Source organism: Phocoena phocoena, chromosome 8 (genome assembly GCF_963924675.1).
Source record: "Phocoena phocoena chromosome 8, mPhoPho1.1, whole genome shotgun sequence".
In the NCBI taxonomy this organism is placed as follows: domain Eukaryota; kingdom Metazoa; phylum Chordata; class Mammalia; order Artiodactyla; family Phocoenidae; genus Phocoena; species Phocoena phocoena.
In genome coordinates this window covers 15,838,167-15,844,159 of record NC_089226.1, presented here as the reverse complement: position 1 = coordinate 15,844,159, position 5,993 = coordinate 15,838,167, and the positions used below count along the sequence as shown (strand labels likewise).

The 5,993-nt window shown below is 44.2% G+C and overlaps 1 non-coding gene across 1 annotated transcript; it reads left to right on the top strand.

The window, feature by feature from the left end:
- Positions 1–5,920: 5,920 nt before the first annotated feature.
- On the top strand, positions 5,921–5,993 carry TRNAE-UUC (transfer RNA glutamic acid (anticodon UUC)). The gene has a single exon. It is a non-coding gene; the product is annotated as a tRNA-Glu (tRNA).

Here is a 5,993-nt window from a genome sequence, read left to right as displayed (position 1 = left end):
GTCCTCAGGTTGATAAAGTCGTTTTCCTTGGAGGTATGGGTTAACAATTCTAAAACCACTCTACGCATAGACCGGGAATGAACAAATAAGTATATGAATGGCAGATGATGGGAACCCGGTTTCTTACTGTTGGAGTGAGAGGGTACAGTTAGGAAAGGAGGGAAAGCTAGAGTGAACCATGTGATACTGGATTATAGTGAGAGCTATTAGTATGAACTCGTGTTTAGCTTAACACAGATACTGAGAGATGATGATAGTGTTGTGTATATACATATAGGTACAGATACGGTTATTTCCTAGCTCTGTCCTATGAGAGGCCTACAAGCAATGACACCCTGTAGCATTAGATCTTGGTGTCCAAGATCTCCATACCATTCTCCAACAGTATATTTTAGGTGGGCTTCACCTTATATATTCTCTCTCTCTCTCTCTCTTTTTTGGTTTGGTTTGTTTGGCCATGCCACGCAGCTTGTGGGATCTTAGTTCCCCGGGCCCTTGGGACTGAAAGCACTGAGCCCTAACCACTGGACTGTCAGGGAATTCCCTACCATGATACTTTTTTTTTTTTTTTTTTTTTTTTTTGCAGTACGCGGGCCTCTCACTGTTGTGGCCTCTCCCGTTGCGAAGCACAGGCTCCGGACGTGCAGGCTCAGCGGCCGTGGCTCACGGGCCCAGCCACTCCGCGGCATGCGGGATCCTCCCGGACCGGGGCACAAACCCGTGTCCCCTGCATTGGCAGGCGGACTCTCAACCACTGTGCCACCAGAGAAGCCCTCTTTTTCTTTTTTTTAAAATTAATTAACTAATTTATTTATTTTTGTCTGCGTTAGGTCTTCATTGTTGCGTGTAGGCTTTCTCCAGTTGTGGCTAGTGGGGGCTACTCTTCGTTGCGGTGCATGGGCTTCTCATTGCAGTGGCTTCACTTGCTGCGGAGCACAGGCTCTAGGTGCGCAGGCTTCAGTAGTTGTGGTACGCGGGCTCAGTAGTTGTGGCACACAGGCTTAGTTGCTCCGTGGCATGTGGGATCTTCCCAGACCAGGGCTCAAACCTGAGTCCCCATCATTGGCAGGCGGACTCTTAACTACTGTGCCACCAGGGAAGTCCCCATGATACTCTTTTTGATGTATCAAAAAATTTACATTTTTTCCCATGAAAATATAATGGAAAAAATTTGTGTTTTGTTTTCTTGTTTTGTTCTCTGTCTTCAATATTAGAGTCTTTTCTCAGATATCTGGGAACTTTGGCTTCTGCTTGGCTCTTGGTTAAGAATGAAGAAGTAGGGCTTCCCTGGTGGCACAGTGGGTGAGAGTCCGCCTGCCGATGCAGGGTACATGGGTTCATGCCCCGGTCTGGGAAGAACCCACGTGCCGCAGAGCGGCTGGGCCCGTGAGCCATAGCCACTGAGCCTGCGCGTCCGGAGCCTATGCTCTGCAACGGGCGAGGCCACAACAGTGAGAGGCCCACATACCGCAAAAAAAAAAAAAATGAGGAAGTAAATATCTGTTGAAATCTCTGAGCACATCCGTGGGGCTTGCTGACTTTGAGCTTCACTATAGGGGTGAACTGCATGGGTCATTTGTTGAGAACAAGATTCCCCAGAGAAATTTCTTTCAACCACCTGCCTTGATAGTAAAGGTGTGCGTTCTGGGATCCAAGTGGGAAAAATGGTTAGGGGCTCTGCGTACCCAGCATTCAGCATATGAAGAGTCATTTCATCCTCCTGCTTTACTATGCCTCCCATCCTCCAGTCCAGAACCTCTCTGTTTTACCTTCTCCAGAGAATATAACTCAAATATTCTCCTGGGATGACGGACAGGCTCAACCAATGCTATGGAGTGGGAAATCTATCTTTCGCACTTAGCTTTCACTCAACCCTCCTCATTTTAGTCCAGCCCCACCCCCATCCCACCCCCACACCCAGTTCCAGAGGTACTTAGTGCTATCAACCCCTGTGCCTTCTGAGGATTTTGTGATGTAATTCAGGTTGGCCCTCAGATTTGCCCACTGCCAGTTAGGCATTGAGCCTACTCTGTTCTTTCAAACTAATAACGCTTTGATTATTACCTACTGTTCTTCCTGTCCTAGTGAGTCTTTTTTCTTTTAAAAATACCATTACTGTATTGATAGTCGTGCTTTGAGAGGGAGTGAAATTAGATGGGTGTGCTCAGTTTGCCATATTAATTCCGAACCTTCTTACCTCCGGTCTTGCTCCCGTCAAATCCTACCTACAAGCCTTTACCTCATCTCTTGCCAGAAACAAGTGGAATCAGGGTGAGGGAGTCTAGACAGGCTCCCTGTGGAGGGTGACCAGTCATTCAGGTCAATGTCAGTGAAGGCATGGTAAATCCTGTCTCCCTCTGAGTCAACACTGAGATCCAAGAGGCTCTATCTTCGGGGTGAGACAAGATAGCAAGCACCAACGCACCACGACAATGTTAATAAACAAGCCATTAGTTTGAAACAGAACCTAATGAGGAGGACCAGAGATGGGGCCTCGCCCCCAGAAAGGGTAGTCTGGGAAGAATTGTATAGGTTGTCACTTAACCCAATGGTGAGGTTCAGGATAGGCCTATAGTTTCAGTGAGGAGAACTAAAGGACTAATCCAGAAATCACATAGAGCTAGAGCTGGGATGGTAGGCTTCAGCTCCAAGGACTCACCACTGGAGCAAGACTAACACCAGAGAGACTGTAGCCCCTGGGTTTGTCTAGGTCCTTGCTACTCAGAATATGGGTTCAAGGACCAACAGCTGGGGTATCATCTACTAGCTTGTTAGAAATACATAATCACAGGACCTACCCTAAGCTTATTGTATCAGAACCTACATTTTAACAAGATCCTCAGCTGATATGAGTCTGCCCACAGTTTAAAGGTCTTCTATACCTACCTCTGGGGGCAAGCTGAGGGCAACAGTTGCTACAATTAGGGATACTCTTACAGACTTGCAGAAAATAAATCAAACTGAACTGACACTACTTTATTCGTGGTGAGTAAATGGATTTTCCAGTGCTTGATCTACTCAGATAAAACCCAAGTATACCATTATGATGGGACCACAAAGTGAATAAAATTTGTAGGATGGTCATATTTTCTCAATTAATATGGAAGGGCCCATCATACTCTTAGGTTATTAATTTTATGAAGGCACTAAAACCAGATGGAGAAACACGTGTCTTATGTTTCAACAATTGCCAAGGGTTTAGAAAAACAAACCAAGAAAAACATGAGGACCTTTGGGAATCTAAAAGATGAAATGTAGGATTTGTGTAGCCTCACATTCTTGGTGTAGTAGAAACATAGTATTTTGATTCAAAAGACCTGGTTTGAATCACATGTCCATCACTTACTGGCTAATAGTGGCCAAGTTATTCAACCTCTGAGTTTTCTCATCTGAAAATGAGGAATAATAATACCAAATCATAGGGTGAAGTGAGCATTAAATAAGATGGTAAAGGGACGTTAAAACTATGAGGTACTGTGCAAATGTGACTTTTGTTGTTATTAAGCCCCTGGTTCAATTACAATTCTGTAAAGTAGAGCTATGACCAAACTGTATGACTAGAAAGTCTGGGGAATGCGGTAATTACCTGCATGTTGTGATTTGAGAGACACTAGAAAAGGTCTTTGCTTGAGTGATAACTACAGCGTCTGAAATTCCGCCACCAATGTTATTATTCCTTGAGGTTAAATTAGTCTATCGTCTCCGTGAATCCCTCTGTTAAAGTCCAAATTCCACAATGAAAATACAATCAGCCCCTACTTGTGTTATTGCTTTAAATGTTTCAAAATTTTTTCGTATTTATTATCTTATATTACCCTTTCAATTATGTGATATGGTGGGGTTGATATTTTTACTATTTTTGCCATTTTGCAAATAAACTAATTGAGGCTCAGACAGCTGAAAGTGACTTAACCAAGTTCACACAGTCACTTCCATCCCTCCTGAAACTCAAGTCAAACATTCAAGTAAGTCTTTATCCTTCCTTTCCCTGCTATCTTATATTCGAGGCATGAGAAGATGCTATCAGTTCTACCTCCAAAATATTTTAAAATCCATATTCTCTTCTCCACGTCTACTGCTATTTACTTTATCTACCATATTTCTACATCATTATCATCTCTACACTATCATCTCTCACCTGGACTACTGCGATACCCTTCTGACTCTTCTCCCTGCTTCTACCTTTACCCCCACAATGCATCCTCATAAAGTAACCAAAATGATCTTTTAAAAACAGAAAGTGGATTTTCAACAAATGGTGCTGGATATCCACATGCCAAAGAATGAAATTGGACTCTTACTGTACAACGTATACAAAAATTAACTCAAGGGGCTTCCCTGGTGGCACAGTGGTTGAGAGTCCGCCTTCCGATGCAGGGGACGCAGGTTCGTGCTCTGGTCCGGGAAGATCCCACATGCCGCGGAGTGGCTGGGTCCGTGAGCCATGGACGCTGAGCCTGCACGTCCGGAGCCTGTGCTCCACAACAGGAGAGGCCACAACAGTGAGAGGCCCGCGTACCGCAAAAAAAAAAAAAAAAAAAAATTAACTCAAAATGGATGAAAGATCTAAACGTAGAAGCTAAAACTATAAATCTCTTAGAAGAAAACATAGTAGAAGAAAAGCTTTATGACATTGGATTTGGCAATGATTTCTTGGATACAACACCAAAACCACAGGCAACAAAAGAAAAAACAAATAAATTGGAGTTCATCAAAATTAAAAACACTTTGTGGGGCTTCCCTGGTGGCGCAGTGGTTGAGGATCTTCCTGCCAATACAGGGGACACGAGTTCGAGCCCTGGTCTGAGAAGATCCCACATGCCGCGGAGCAACTAGGCCCATGAGCCACAACTACTGAGCCTGCGTGTCTGGAGCCTGTGCTCTGCAACAAGAGAGGCCGCGACAGTGAGAGGCCCACGCACCACGATGAAGAGTGGCCCCTACTTGCCGCAACTAGAGAAAGCCCTCACACAGAAACGAAGACCAGAGACAGCCAAACATAAATAAGTAAATAAATAAATTTATAAAAAAAAAACAAAACACTTTGTGCATCAAAGAACACTATCAACAGAGTGAAAGACAACCCATGGAGTGGGAGAAAATATTTGCAAATACCTGATAAAGGATTAATATCCAAACTACAAAGAACTCCTACAACTCTTCAACAGAAAAACAAACAAACCAACTAAAAATGAGCTAAGGACTTGAATGGACTTTTTCTCCAAAAAAGATATACAGATGGTCAATAAGCACATGAAAAGATGCTCAACATCACTAATCATTAGGGAAGTGCAAATCAAAACCACAATGAGGGGGCTTCCCTGGTGGTGCAGTGGTTGAGAGTCCGCCTGCCAATGCAGGGGACACGGGTTCGTGCCCCAGTCCGGGAAGATCCCACATGCTGCGCAGTGGCTGGGCCTGTGAGCCATGGCCACTGAGCCTGCACGTCTGGAGCCTGTGCTCCAGCAACGGGAGAGGCCACAACAGTGAGAGGCCCGCGTACTGCAAAAAAAAAAAAAAAAAAAAAAAAAAACACAATGAGATACCACTTCACATTCATTAGGATGATGAAAGAAAGAAAGAAAAAGAAAGAAGAAAGGGAAAAGAAAAGTAAAAGAGGAAAAGAAGAAGGGAAGGGAGAAGGAAGGAAGAAAGAAGAAAGAAGGAAGAGGAAGGAAGGGAAGGAGGGAGGGGGAGGGAGAGATGGAGAAAGGAAGAGAGAGAGATAAAGAAAGAAAGAAAAAAGAAAGAAAGAGGAAGGATGGAAGGAAGGGAGAAAGGAAAGGAAAGAAAAGAACAAGTGTTGACAAAGATATGCAGAAATTGGAACCCTTGCGCACTGCTGATGGGAATGGAAAATGGTGAAGCCACTGTGAAAAACAGTATGGCAGTTCCTCAAAAAATTAAAGAATTAGGGAATTCCCTGGTGGTCCAGTGTTTAGGACACCGCACTTTCACTGCTGAGGGCCCAGGTTCAATCCCTGGTCAGGGAA